The sequence below is a fragment of the Myotis myotis genome, unplaced genomic scaffold (assembly GCF_014108235.1).
Source record: "Myotis myotis isolate mMyoMyo1 unplaced genomic scaffold, mMyoMyo1.p scaffold_m19_p_12, whole genome shotgun sequence".
NCBI classification, from domain to species: Eukaryota; Metazoa; Chordata; class Mammalia; order Chiroptera; family Vespertilionidae; genus Myotis; species Myotis myotis.
Window position 1 is genome coordinate 23,559,899 of NW_023416316.1, and position 15,614 is coordinate 23,575,512.

The 15,614-nt window shown below is 40.8% G+C and overlaps 1 protein-coding gene across 4 annotated transcripts in view; it reads right to left on the reverse strand.

Annotated features, from left to right (window-relative positions):
- Nucleotides 1–15,614, reverse strand: part of INVS (inversin) — a 132,168-nt gene that overhangs the window by 64,736 nt on the left and 51,818 nt on the right. The gene's annotated exons all lie outside the window — the stretch shown is intronic.

The following is a 15,614-nucleotide window of genomic DNA, read 5'->3' on the forward strand; positions in this document are numbered from 1 at the left end:
TCACCTAAACACCAACCCAGAAGTCATAGCAGGCCATCCATCTGAGGCAATTCTCTCCACATCAGTTAAACCCTCCAATTTGATAGAATCAACTCATCTGGAAAAAGAAACAACTACAAGGGTAGAGCAACACACTGGAGGGGATCCTTGCCAATCATTATAGAACAGTACCTCCTTATCCACAGCTTCGTTTTCGGTGGTTTTCGTGACTGCAGTCCAAAATATTAAATGGAAAACCACAGAAACAAGCAATTCATAAGTTTTAAGCTGTGTGTAGTTCTGAGTAATGTGATGAAATCTTGTGCCATCCAGCTCTGTCCCGCCTGGGACTAGAATCATCTCTTTATATAGTGAGTCAAGAATCACCCCTTCATTTACTGTAGTCATGCCACATACCCTACCGCCCATTAGGCACTTAGTAGCCATCTTGTTATCAGAGAGAGAGACCACATTCACATAACTCTTATTACAGTACATTGCTATAATTGTTCTATTATTAGTTATTGCTATTCTCTTAATGTGCCTAATTTATATATTAAAATTTATCATAGGTATGTGGGAAAAAACATAACATATAGGGTTCAGTGGTAACCTCAGTTTCAGGCATCCACCCGGGGTCTTGGAATGTATTCCCCACAAATAAGGGGGGGCTATTGAATAGTACAGTATGTCTGTGTAATATGGGAGCCTTGAAACAAACAAACCAAAAAAAAACACAAACACAAACCCTACAAAAAAATAGTTCTTTTGAGGTTTTTCCGAAGATGCTTAGTACTACAGATATTTCAAAGTCAACATGACCCAACTGTATTGCATGACCAAGGTCTCTGCCTACTTCATGCCCCTTTACCTCTCCCTATTCAAAGTTAAAGCACAGTGGCAGGGTTATCTGTCCTTTTCACTTTCTGAGATCCTCTCCACCTTTAACCTTATTGGAAATTTGGCCGTTTAGGATTATAATGCGTTGATGTTCTACTATGAGGGGTTATCAGTGTAAGTAAGGAAGACATTTGTTAATTAAGCATTCCCCCCGCCTGCCCCCACCCCCTCTGAGTGAAGACTGTGAGGCTCTAGTGTGAAGGAGACCAGTTAGAGCAACAACGAGGTGCAAAGGATGAATGAGAGTTGCCTGCTCGTCCAAAGGGCAGAGACAGGATTTAACCCAGCTCAAGAATTGGGGCAGAATAAGCCAGTCGGAGAAAGACAAGTATCACATTATCTCACTCATATGTGGAATCTAATGAACAAAATAAACTAATGAACAAAATAAATCCAGAGACATAGAAGCATGGAACAGACTGACAAATCTCAGAAGGAAGGAGGGGATGGGTTGGGTGGGAAGAGATTAACCAAAGAATATATATGCGTATGGGCATAATCCATGGACACAGACAATAGTGCGGTGAAGGCCTGGGGTGGGAGGGGAGGTGCACTATGGAGGGGGTCAATGGGGAAAACAAAAGGGAACATCTGTAATATTTTCAACAATAAAGATAAATTATAAAAAAGAATTGGGGAAGAGATAAGAAAGAACAAGGCTAGGAAAAGGGGTCCATAAGACTGTCTAGGGTGGGTGGGTGGGAAGAGATCAACCAAAGAACTTGTATGCATATATATGCATAACCCATATGTAGTGTGGTGAAGGCCTGGGGGTGAGCGAGAAGTCAATGGGGGAAAATAGGGGACATACGTAATTCTTTTAACAATAAAGATTAAAAGCAACAATGACTGCCTCTATCAGATGGGCAGACTTGGAATAGACCAGGAGTGGGGAACGTCCAGCCTGTGAGCGGTAAAAGGCCTGAGAAATCATTTGGTCTGGCCCTGCTGGGGCAACCGCAGGTGGAACTCGAAATTCAATATATCTAGGAGCTTTTTTCATAGCAACATACATTTATATTAAGTGAATGTATTAAGAGAATGATGTTATAAATATCCAAATGGCTTTTGGAAAAAAAGGTTCCCCACCCTTGGAACATACTGAAAAGCAAACTGGCTCAGCTCAGCTATTTCTTCTCAGAAAGGCTTGTCCTTGACCACCCAAAGTAGACCAACCTTATGTTGTTCTTTATTCTCGCACCCTTTTATACCATTCATATACTTTTCTCAGTTTATAATGACCTATACATGTGTTTGTTCCCTCTACTGTGATCTTCCTCACAAGCTGTCAGCTACAGAGGCTATGTTTTAATGACCACTGTGCTTGGCAGTGTTCCTGGCACAAAATAGGTATTTAATAAACATCACTTGAAGTTCTGAGTGAATAAGAGGAAACGAGATATCTTCTAGAGGTTTTGTTTTTATTTAAAAATTCTTACAGTTGCTACATCAAGTATAACAGAATCCTAATTCTCAGATATCTGGTATTTTGTTACTCTTATTTTTTAATATTTCATGTATCTGAGCCTCATTCATAGCAGACATCATTTATCAGGACTTCTCATTTCGCCCAGTGTCAACTTTTGAAAAGAAAGGTGCTAAATTTTCCTCAAGAGGGCACCCTGCTCTAAATCTCTTGCCATCTTTTCTTTGAAAGAAGAAAAGGTGCCCAAGGAAAAACAAATCTATGTGGTATTTCACACTAAAAAATAAAAAGGTTGACCTTTTTGAGCATAGCATTTCAAATATTACAGAATAATTCATCATGACCTTTTAAAAATATTCAATCAGACAATTATTTTGATTCTGAAATTTAGAGGAAAAGGGAAGGAAAAGGAAATTAGAATATGTTGATGGGGTAGCTACTGAGTTATAGACAGTACTTTTCATATTTACATTTTACATTATTCTGGGAATTCTATCTACATGGCACATCTCAGTAATAACTGATTTACTCATTCATTCAACAAACAGTTACTGAGCTTTGTTCTGAAGCAGACAACAGTAAAATGTTTGCACTTGACTTATTACAAAGATCTTCCTGTGCCTCTACTTCCTAATCTGTAAAATAAGAATAATAAGAGTACCTGAGATTATTATGCAAATGAAATGATAAAGATAATATCTGTAAAGTTCTAAGAACAATGCACAAAGCAAATGCTCAGTAAATGTTTGCTACTGATATTATGAACAGTTTTCCAGTGTGGAGCAGGCAACAAAACATAGACGGTAAAGTGAAACCAAGAGTGACCACGATAGAGGGCTGGTAGATCAGGAAATATGACTGTACATGGTATATGTAATTCAGCTAGTGATTAAGGAGAAAACCAAGGTTAGGGAGAAGTAAGAATAAAAATAGTTGGAATGTTATAAATAATGGTATTTCTGATTTTTTGTTTTGTTTCCATTGAGTAGGATGTCTATATTTTACCTACAGATACTGATACTACAGAAACAACAAGGGCATACCCAATAGGAATTTAGCAGGTGTCATGGGAGGGGTCAGCTATATGTTCAGGCCATCTTCTCCTATTTGATAGGACAGAGACACATCAGAAAGCTGGGACTAGAAACAATATAATCCAGTTGGATCAAGGTCAACTTCCTTGGTCTCATGAACAAGTATTTATTAAATGCCCAGTGTATGCAAATTCAATTCTAAGAATGAGCACAGGGGAAGGACAACTCTTAGAGGCAAAATCAGGAGAATATTTCTAGTGTCAGTGGGAAAGGGGAAGATGTTAGTCTGAGATAGCAAGCTGATTTTATAACTCTCTAAAGGTTGTATGATTCTGGGGACCCTGTTACAGGCTACTTTGCTTCCTATAAACCAAATTGTCTAAACATTTCCTCACTATTGCTTGAAATTGGGACTTCTTAGGTTTTCAGGTTTATTCTTATAATGCAAACACTTTGGGGACCATTTGGAAGTTAATCATCGCTTAGGACCACCCAGGGCCTCCTAATCCTGAGTGTAGACTGTTTTATGATCCCCTTTTGTCATTTTTGACTAGGTAGAAAACAGTAAAAGAATAAGGAGATAATAGATCAAAAGAATGTATATTCTTAAGAAGCTGATGGTTAACATAGTAGTGAGAGAGCTGAAGTTACAGGAAAGCCCTGATTTAGTCACTAAAAGGACATTAACTCAGATATAACCAGGTCTGTTATGTCACTGAAATGTGAAAAATTTTCCTCATGTCTCTGGCACACGGAATGTTTTGCTTTGTTTTTGTTAGGTAGTCATAATCCTCCTCTTATTTTCCCATAATTGTTAACACCAAGAACTTCTCTTTTTTTTAAATAATACAAATGATTATAACATTGGGTTTCCCCCCTAGATCAGTGATGGTGAACCTTTTGAGCTCGGCGTGTCAGCATTTTCAAAAACCCTAACTTAACTCTGGCGCCGTGTTAAATCAGAAATTTTTTGATATTTGCAACCATAGTAAAACAAAGACTTATATTTTTGATATTTATTTTATATATTTAAATGCCATTTAACAAAGAAAAATCAAACAAAAAAATGAGTTCACGTGTCACCTCTGACACGCGTGTCATAGGTTCGCCATCACTGCCCTAGATGCATGAGAAGGAGCATAATATCTAAAAGGGTTAAAGAGGATGAAAAATTCTCTGTCCTGGAGAACAGAACTTGAAATGAACCTGAGAAACCAACCCAGAATGCCACTTTCAAACTCGCACAGTATTTTGTCCACCCAGTTCTCTAAGATGAGCTCCTTTTTAAGGAAAAAATATAGTCATTAAATCTTAATAACAATAACATAGACCTTCTGGGTGAAGTACCTTGATATTTTACTTTAGATTTTCCATTTTTTAAAATTGATTTCAGAGAGGAAGGGAGCGAGATAGATAGAAACATCAATAAGGAGAGAGAACCACTGATCTGTTGCCTCCTGCACGCCCCACACTGGGGATCAAGCCCACAACTCGGGCATGTGCCCTGACCAAGAATCAAACCCCGTGACCTCCTGGTTCACAGGTTGGTGCTCAACCACTGAGCCATGCTGGCCAGGCCATACAGATATGTTTAATGTTCCCTTTTTTGCGGTTTCCCAATTCCATTACCTTCTCTCCCTCTTTAGATACTATTCTCTTAAATTTGTGTGTATCATTCCAATGAAAGTTTTAATACTTTTATTTCTTACAAATATATGTACCCATAAGGTACATAATATTGTTTTACATGTTTCCAATCTTTATACAAATAGTGCTGTAAGAATCACTCGCCACCTTTTATTCAAAGCAATATTTTTGAGATTTATACAAGTTGCTTTGGTTTATACATTTTTACTGGAGAAAGTATCCTGTCATGTGAAAACAATATATTGCATTTATTTATTCTCTAGAGGAATGTTTAGCAGGTTTCTCATTTTTCACCATTATGACAATATTGTAATACGCTTTCTTATACATATCTCCTGGTAAATGTACAAGAATTTCTGAAACTTCTGGGTTGAAATTGCTCTCTAAAGTAGCTACTCCAATTCACATTTCCACTAGTAAAGTATGAGAATTTTTACTACTTCACATCCTTGCCACACTTGGTTTTGTCAGACTTGCCAACTTTTGCCAATAAAATGGGCATAAAATTGTGCTTCACTATGGATTTAATCTTTATTTCCCTGTTTGAGGTGGAATTTTTTTTAATATATTTGTTGGCTATTTGTTTCTTCCTTCTGTGAATAGCCTTTTTGTGTTGTTTACTCATTTCCCATCTTAGCTATTTGTCTTTCTTACCGATCAGTAGGATTTATTTACATATTCTGGATACTAACTCTTGTTTGGCTTTGCAAATAACTTCTCTTTGTGTGGCTTGTCCTTTTGCCTTGTGTTCTTCCACTAAGATTGAATTCATGATCTGAATATTGTTAGCTTCCTTATCATTTGCTTTCTTCATGTATTTTTGAGTTTTTGTTACAGGCTCATTTTAAAGAGAAGATTGTTTGCTGTTATACTTCTTTTTTTTTTTTTTCCTCTTTTCTCACTCTTTTTAACTGCTAACACCAGCTTTCAGCCCATTATAAGAATCTATTCTTGCCCTGGCTGGTTTGGCTCAGGGGTTAGAGTGTCGGCCTGGGTTTGATTCCTGGTCAAGGACACATACCTCGGTTGTAGGCTCGATCCCTGGCCTGGGTTGGGAGCTTATGGGATGTTTCTCTCTCTCCCCACTCCCACTCCCCTTCCCTCCACTCTCTCTAAAAAAAAAATCAATGAAAAAAAAAAAAAATCTGGCCGAAACCGGTTTGGCTCAGTGGATAGAGCGTCGGCCTGCGGACTGAAGGGTCCCTGGTTCGATTCCGGTCAAGGGCATGTACCTGGGTTGCGGGCATATCCCCAGTGGGGGATATGCGGGAGGCAGCTGATCGATGTTTCTCTCTCATCGATGTTTCTAACTCTCTATCTCTCTCCCTTCCTCTCTGTAAAAAATCAATAAAATATATTTTTTTTAAAAAATCTGTTCTTATATGATCTTTTGCAATCCCAAGTCTAGTGACATGAGGGATATCATAGTTATTGTCACTGAGCTAGTGGTAGCTTCCTGTTCCTCACTCTTGATCTTTGTCCTGCTCCTGCCATTTCTCTAGACAAAACAGCTTCTTCTAAAGCAATAGCTTCTATTAAGGCAAAGAATACCCCCAGATTCTAAGTATTTTCTTGGCTTTAGTATGAATATGACTACTTTCACTCACTGAGTGGGGAAAAAGGGAACATATTTCTGCACCAGCAGTATCTGAAATCATATTCTACAAAACTACTGTCTGTCCCTGGCAAGTGCCTTAATCATTAACTTCTAGATAACTGGTAGCTGATCGTCAAAATATTCTGGATCCCCACCTCTACATTTCTTCACCAAATGGCTACCATCGTTTCTATATCTGGCTCCTAGGAGCCTTCGCTATTTGCTTCTTCTTCAGTTGAAACAATTACTTTAACAGACTCTAATGCTCAAGACTTGGCCAACTCTATCTAGAGCAACTCCTTTCCCCACTGAACACCACGTTTCCCCGATTCGTATCTTTGCATTCTCTCTGAGTCCTCAGGACATATATTTACTCTCATTGTAGTTGGGGAGAAAATAATTGTTCACTATATATACAAATGTGTACTACATTTTTTGTTCATTTATAGGCTGTGTATAATTTTACCCTGGAGATATTATAACTATGCACATAATAGCACATGACAGCACACATGAGTGTAAGGTAGGCATTCTGCCATATTTCATTCTGAATCCTATTCATAGTAGGCACCAAAAGATACACTTAAAACTGAAGTGGAAACATGATGTTATTATTAATTCTAATGATCCTATATAATAAAACCCTAATATGCAAATCGATTGAACGACAGAAGGACCAGTTGTTATGATGCACACTGACCACCAGGGGGAAAACGCTCAATGCAGGAGCTGACCCCTGGTGGTCAGTGTGCTCCCACAGGGGGAGCACCGCTCAGCCAGAAGCCGGGCTCACAGGTGGTGGGCGAGCGAGCGGCGGTGGCGGCAATGCTAAGGACCCCTCAGGCGATGTCCAACTGCCAGCTTAAGCCTGCTCCACGCTGGCAGTCGGACATCCCCCGAGGCATCCCGGACTGCGAGAGGGTGCAGGCCGGGCTGAGAGACCCCCTCGCCCCCAGTACATGAATGTTGTGCACAGGGCCTCTAGCATCTATATAACTAGATATTTATAAATTCTCAAGGCACTTACCATATTAACTTTTTAAAAGAATCACTATCAGTATATAGGCCACAAATGTCAGTAATCTCATTATATCAAACTTTTCTGTAATGGCTACAGACACAACTGAGTCTTGGAAATACCACAATAACACTGGGAGAGGCAATCTTCCAGGAAGTCTGATTATCTCTGCATGTACTTACAGGGTATACCAGAAGAATGCAAAGTTTTGATTGCTCTTTACCTGGGTCATTTCTTAGAGTTGGGTTTGCAGCAAGCAATCCAAGACCTGACAGTGCATGCAGGCAATGAGGACGGGATGCTGACAGAGACATAGTTTTCTAGAAGAGTAAGGACATGGGCCCTGCAGGTCAGGTTCAGGGGTGAGAAGCTTCCTGAGATCATGCCTAAGTGGTGGGCAAGGTTGGGGAGGTAAGGCACCACACTGTCCTATCAGTTAATGGTCTGAATGGTTAGGAGTAGGATTAAAACCAGCAGCTTGAATAGTGGAATGGGTCTCTGGGCAGGCAGAGGAAGGGATGTTAGCATGACAATGGGGCAGCAAGCTGAAAGGCCATGTGATGGTGGCTGCTGAGCCAAGAATCTCCAAAGTGGGAATCAATGGTGAGAGCAATGAAGACCTTGCTCTCTGATATAAAATGTTGAGTGGAAGGAAGATAAACAATCCAATCAAAAAATGGGCAAAGGACCTAAATAGACACCTTTTAAAAGAGGACATTCAGAAAGCCAAGAGACATATGAAAACATGCTCAAAGTCGCTAATCATCCGAGAGATGCAAATCAAAACAACAATGAGGTACCATCTCACACCTGTCAGAAGGGCTATCATCAACAATTCAACAAACAAGTGCTGGAGAGGATGTGGAGAAAAAGGAACACTTGTGCATTGCTGGTGGGAATGCAGACTGGTGCAGCCACTATGGAAGACAGTATGGAGTTTCCTCAAAAAACTACAAATGGAACTCCCATTTGACCCTGTGATCCCACTTCTAGGAATATATTCCAAGAAACCAGAAACACCAGTCAGAAAGGATATATGCACCCCTATGTTCATAGCAGCACAATTCACCATAGTTAAGATCTGGAAACAGCCTAAGTGCCCATCTGTAGATGAATGGATTAGAAAACTGTGGTACATCTACACGATGGAATACTATGCTGCTGTAAAAAAGACGGAACTCTTACCATTTGCAACAGCATGGATGGAACTGGAGAGCATTATGCTAAGTGAAATAAGCCAGTCAATTAAGGAAAAATACCACATGATCTCACTCATTTCTGGATAATAAAGACCATTATAAACTTATGAACAAAAATAGATACAGAGGCAGAGCTGCCTCGAACAGACTGTCAAACTATAGCAGGAAGACTGGGGAGGGTTGGGGGGCAGGAAAGTGGGGTAAGAGATCAACCGAAGGACTTGTATGCATGCATATAAGCATAACCAATGGACATAAGACACTGGGGGGTAGGGGAGGCCAGGGGATTGTCAAGGGCGGGGAAAAAAAAGGAGACATATGTAATACTCTTTGTAATACTTTAAGCAATAAAAAATAATAAATAAATAATAAATAAATAAATAAAATAAAATGTCGAGTGGAGAAAAAAATATTAGATGTTCACTTGGCTGAGACAGGAGTGAGCAGCTGCTCAAAAGTGAAAGTGAATGCAAAGCCTAGCACAGAGCCAATTGCACTATGTACCTCATCCCTGCTGTACCCTGACCTGTATGGCAGTGAGGACAAAGTGTGGTGTGTACAGGTGGCCACTATAAGCAAAGCTGCTGGCTTAATGTGAGGAAGTCCTGCTGAAATCCTAGGCCAGGTTGACTGATCACTTGGCTAAGTTAAAAGCTGGTGGTGTCCACTGGGAGGCAGTTAAACCTCAACTGGGAGGTAGTCCGGCTCTGTTAGAACGCCTGTGGTCAAGGCCAGTCAGCCCAGTGGCCTGAAATGAAAGCCATTTTCCTCACCTTAAACACTGCTCCTAAGGGCAGGGCCTGTTTTTACTAACTCTTGGGCTGTTGTCAATGCTCTAGTCATCTGGTCTGTCACTTGAAAGACTAAAGATGGTATATTAAAGACACCCCTCATTTGGGGAGAAAACTGTGTAAACATTGTAGCTGCAAATTGAACAGTTTGGGCCACTCATGTAGATGCCCACAATAAGCGTCTATTTTCTGATAAGAGTGACTAGAATCAGGTTGTTAAATATGCCTACATTGCCCAGGTTGTTGGCCACTTGCCACCTGGATCCATCACTGCACTGAACATGGCAATGAATACATCATCATAGACTGGGCACAAAGTAAAAGTGTTTGTAATATAAATTAATACTTATATATATTTAATCTTAAAATGTAATTTTATTATAAAAACATTTTACACAATAATTTTATATTTAAATTTTTTTTTGTTAATCCTCACCTGAGGTTATTTTTCCATTGATCTTTTAGACAGAGTTAAAGAGAGAGAGAAAGACAGAGAGAAACATCGATGTTAGAGAAGCACATAGACTGGTTGCCCCTTGCACATGCTCTGACCAGGGCTGGGGCCAGCAAGGAGCCTGCAACCAAGGTACATGCCCTTGACCAAAATTGAACCCAGGATGCTTTGATCTGGAGGCTGACGCTCTATTCACTGAGCCAAACCGGCTAGGGCTATATTATATTTATTAAATTTATAAGTTTTAATATAGAACACAATTTCATTCTATGTTATGTAATATAAAATATAAACTTAATTAAAATATAAATTTATATTTTATATTAAAGCATAATTATCTAAGTATATCCTATATAATATGCAAATTGACCAAGCAGTAGGACGACTGGTTGCTATGACGCCCACTGACCACCAGGGGGCAGACACTCAACGCAGGAGCTGCCCCCTTGTGATCAGCCAGAAGCCAGGCTCACGCTGGCAAGTGCAGAGGCAGTGGTGGGAGCTTCTCCTGCCTAGGCGGCAGTGTTAAGAATGTCTGACTGATGGCTTAGGTCCACTCCCTGTGGGCCTAAGTCATCAGTAGGACATCCCCCAAGGGCTCCCAGACTGCAAGAGGGCACAGGCTGGGCTGAGGGGACCCTGTCTGCCCCTCCTCCCCCTGAGTGCACAAACTTCATTCATGCACTGGGCCTCTAGTATTTAGATAACAAAGCACATACCAGACTTGTGTATTCTCCTAAGTTGGCCTACTTGTCCTGCGGTGAAGAAGGCCACATTACACAGGGTACTGCCCTGTCTTTTTCTGGCAGGGACTTCTGATCACTCCCTCTTGGGGCCACCTCATGCCTCATCATTGTAGACATTTTTGAGGTTATAGAGTTGCTATTGCAGTCTGATTACCCACAGCACCAACATGAAACATAACTATTTCATGTTTTGGGTGTTTCATACCATCTTACTGTCATAGACTGACTATGCTGTGCCTTGTCACAAAGACCATCCAACAATGGGCCAGTAGTTAAGGTATTTGATGGACATTCTATGCTCCCTACCATGCTAAGGCATCTGAAATTGTCAAGACCTGGAATGGCCTCCTTGAAAATAAACTGAGAAAGACATTTCACTCTATCTCAGATACCTCTTCCTGGTTCACACACCTAGATGAGGCAGTTTAGTTACAGGATGTGGCCACCCCCAGAACGAGTTCACCTCCCCTTGGCAGCCTCTTGGGAAATAATCAGACAAAAGGATGGGGGATTATATACACCTATTTAGAAAATTTGGGATTCTGCCCTGCCCATTCCTGGTTATAATGTCTCTCTATTTCCTATAAGAGCAATCTCAGCTGGCCTGGTTGGCACTCCTCTGTGCAACTGCCCAGCCAAAAGGGGCTTAGAGATCAAACTTAATTCTGGTTCAGCCACTTGGATTTGTTATCTCAACTGACATGGTCCTAGATCATTAAAATCTATAATGACCCTTGATTGAGAACACTGCTCATCAAGTCCTCCCACAGTGCCCATGTGGGCTAAGGTGGAGGGTATCATGGGTTTCTGTAATTTGTCCCACATGCACCTATCCTTCTAGATGAAAGCAATAACTTCAGCACCTGAGAAGAGTACCCCTCAGAACAGTGATTTTCAAACTTTTTCATCTCATGGCACACATAATTACTAAATTCTGCGGCACACTAAAAAACGTTATATTTTTTGCCAATCTGACAAAAAAATAGGTATAATTTTGATTCATTCACAACGGATGGCTATTGTTGTATTGACTGTTGTCTTTGTGTGTGTGTGTGTGTGTGTGTGTGTGTGTGTGTGTGTGTGCACGCGCTCGCGCGCTTGGATTTTTTAAAATTTTTATTTATTTATTTATTTATTTATTTATTTATTTCTATTTTTTTAAAATTAAATCTTTTTTTTAAAATATATTTTATTGATTTTTTACAGAGAGGAAGGGAGAGAAATAGAGAGTTAGAAACATCGATGAGAGAGAAACATTGATCAGCTGCCTCCCGCACATCTCCCACTGGGGATGTGCCCGCAACCCAGGCACATGCCCTTGACCGGAATCGAACCTGGGACCTTTCAGTCCGCAGGCCGACGCTCTATCCACTGAGCCAAACCGGTTTTGGCTAAAATTAAATCTTTATTGTTCAGATTATTACATTTTTTCTTTTTTTCCCCCCATAACTCCCTTCCTCCCAGTTTCCACCCCACCCTCCGCCCTCACTCCCCACCCACTGTCCTCATCCATAGGTGCACGATTTTTGTCCAGTCTCTTCCCGCATCCCCCAAACCCTTTCCCCGCCCAAGAATAGTCAGTCCATTCCCTTTCTATGTCCCTGATTCTATTATAATCACCAGTTCATTCTGTTCATCAGATTATTTATTCACTTGATTTTTAGATTCACTTGTTGATAGATGCGTATTTGTTGTTCATAATTTGTATCTTTACCATTTTCTTCTTCTTCCTCTTCTTAAAGGATACCTTTCAGCATTTTGTATAATACTGGTTTGGTGGTGATGAACTCCTTTAGCTTTTCCTTATCTGTGAAGCTCTTTATCTGACCTTCAATTCTGAATGATAGCTTTGCTGGATAAAGTAATCTTGGTTGTAGGTTTTTGGTATTCATCACTTTGAATATTTCTTGCCACTCCCTTCTGGCCTACAAAGTTTCTGTTGAGAAATCAGCTGACAGTCGTATGGGTACTCCCTTGTAGGTAACTGAGTTTCTTTCTCTTGCTGCTTTTAAGGTTCTCTCTTTGTCTTTTGCTCTTGGCATTTTAATTATGATGTGTCTTGGTGTGGTCCTCTTTGGATTCCTTTTGTTTGGGGTTCTCTGCGCTTCCTGGACCTGTAAGTCTATTTCTTTCACCAGGTAGGGGAAGTTTTCTGTCATTATTTCTTCAAATAGGTTTTCAGTATCTTGCTCTCTCTCATCTCCTGGCACCCCTATAATTCGGATGTTGGTACGCTTGAACCTGTCCCATAGGCTCCTTACACTATCTTCGTATTTTTGGATTCTTTTTTCATTTTGCTTTTCTGGTTGGGTGTTTTTTGCTTCTTTGCATTTCAAATCTTTGACTTGATTCTTGCGATACTCTGGTCTGCTGTTGGGAGTCTGTATAATATTTTTTATTTCAGTCAGTGTATGCTTAATTTTTAGTTGGTCCTTTATCACAACATCGAGGGTCTCACTAGATTTCTTGAGGATCTCACTACATTTATTGGCGGTTTCTAGAAAGTTCTTGAAAAACCTTAAAAGTGTGGTTTTGAATTCTACATCTAGTAGTTTGCTTTCCTCCATTTCTGTCATTTGTGACCCGTTTCTTTGTCTCGGCATTTTTTATGCTTCGCTGTGTCGATAGAGTGGCTTTCTGTGCTAAGTGTCCTATAGGGCCCGGTGGCTCAGCCTCCCCAATTACCTGAGGTAGACAGTCTTGGCGCACCCCCTTGTGGGCTTTGTGCACAGTCTTGTTGTAGTTAAGCCTTGATTGTTGTAGGTAACACTGGGAGGATTTGACCTCAGGCCAATTGGGTGTGAGAATCAGCTGTGTCTAAGGTGGGAGAACTTCTTTGCTGAAGACACCCTTATGGGGCAAGACTTGCTTCAGTGGGGCTTTGGTGCTCACTGAGTCTGCCCCGAGTGTGTTCCTTATGGATCTGCGGAATTATAATTGGATGGTCCCACTCTGACCACTGGGTACACTGGCTTTTGGATCTAAGGAGGTGCTAATCTAGCCTCTGCCTGAGGCTACCCTGCAGAAGCCAGCTGTAAAGCAATGCAAGTTGCCCTGGGACCTTGGGCAGCTGCAGTTTGTTAAGTAATTTTCAGATTACAAAGGGCCGGGCCTTTCATATGCAAAAGCCTCCGTGTACGGCTTGGGTGGGGCGGAGCCCCAGGGGATCAACTGGGCGGGCAGAGCGAGCAGTATAGCTGCTCACAGTCCTGTCCTCAGAGGCCCCGGGAATCGCTGCGTGTGCCTCCGAGAGAAAGCTGCCCGTGCCTCTGAGAGAAAGCTGCCCTCGAGTTCCGACTGATGCCTGACAGTCCCGCTTCCCCCGTTTGAGTCTGGGTCCCCAGAGATTCACCCGGAACTGGAGCTCAGAGCCTGAGACTCCCTCCCGATTGAAAAAGACAATCGTGACCTCAGCCGCCAGCCCTCTCCGCATGCCTCTCCGCACCTTTGTATTTTAACTTCAGCACCACACCTCCTCTGAGTCTCGGTATGCTTTTCTCTTTCCTTCTAGTTGTAGAATTTCCACTCAGCCAGCCTTCCTGTGGTTCTGGATGATGTCCGTTCTGTCTTTTAGTTGTATTTTTCAAGTGGTTGTGCGAGGTAGCAATTTCTGGTGTTTACCTATGCTGCCATCTTGGTTTTGGCACCACCATCCTATTTTATTTATTTTTTAATAAATATTTATTGTTCAGATTATTACAGATGTTCCTCTTTTTCCCCCCAATAGCTCCCCTCCACCCAGTTCCCACCCTACCCCATGCCCTTACCTCCCACTGTCCTCATCCATAGGTGTACAATTTTTGTCCAGTTTCTTCCCGCACCCCCACACCCCCTCCCCCCCGAGAATTGTCAGTCCACTCCCTTTCTATGCCCCTGATTCTGTTATATTCATATTATATTCACCAGTTTATTCTATTCATCAGATTTTTTTATTCACTTGATTTTTAGATTCACTTGTTGATAGATATGTATTTGTTGTCACTTTGTTGTTCATAGTTTTTATCTTTACCTTTTTCTTCTTCCTCCTCGTCTTAAAGAATACCCTTCAGCATTTCATATAATACTGGTTTGGTGGTGATGAACTCCTTTAGCTTTTCCTTATCTGTGAAGCTCTTTATCTGACCTTCAATTCTGAATGATAGCTTTGCTGGGTAGAGTAATCTTGGTTGTAGGTTCTTGCTATTCATCACTTTGAATATTTCTTGCCACTCCCTTCTGGCCTGCATAGTTTCTGTTGAGAAATCAGCTGACAGTCATATGGGTACTTCCTTGTAGGTAACTAACTGTTTCCCTCTTGCTGCTTTTAAGATTCTGTCTTTTGCCCTTGGCATTTTAATTATGATGTGTTTTGGTGTGGTCCTCTTTAGATTCCTCTTGTCTGGGGTTCTTTGCGCTTCCTGGACTTCTAAGTCTATTTCTTTCACCAGGTAGGGGAAGTTTTCTGTGATTATTTCTTCAGATAGGTTTTCAATATCTTGCTCTCTCTCTTCTCCTGGCACCCCCATAATTTGGATGTTGGTATGCTCGAAGTTGTCCCAGAGGCTCCTTACACTATCTTTATATTTTTTTATTCTTTTTTCTTTTTGTTTTTCTGGTTGGGTGTTTTTTGCTTCTTCATATATCAAATCTTTGACTTGATTCTTGGGATCCTCTAGTCTTCTGTTGGATCTCTGTATAATATTCTTTATTTCAGTCAGTGTATGCTTAATTTCTAATTGGTCCTTTTTCATATTCTTGAGGGTCTCAATAAATTTCTCAGAGATTTCTAGAAGATTCTTGAGTAACCTTATAACCATGGTTTTGAACTCTATATCCAGTAGTTT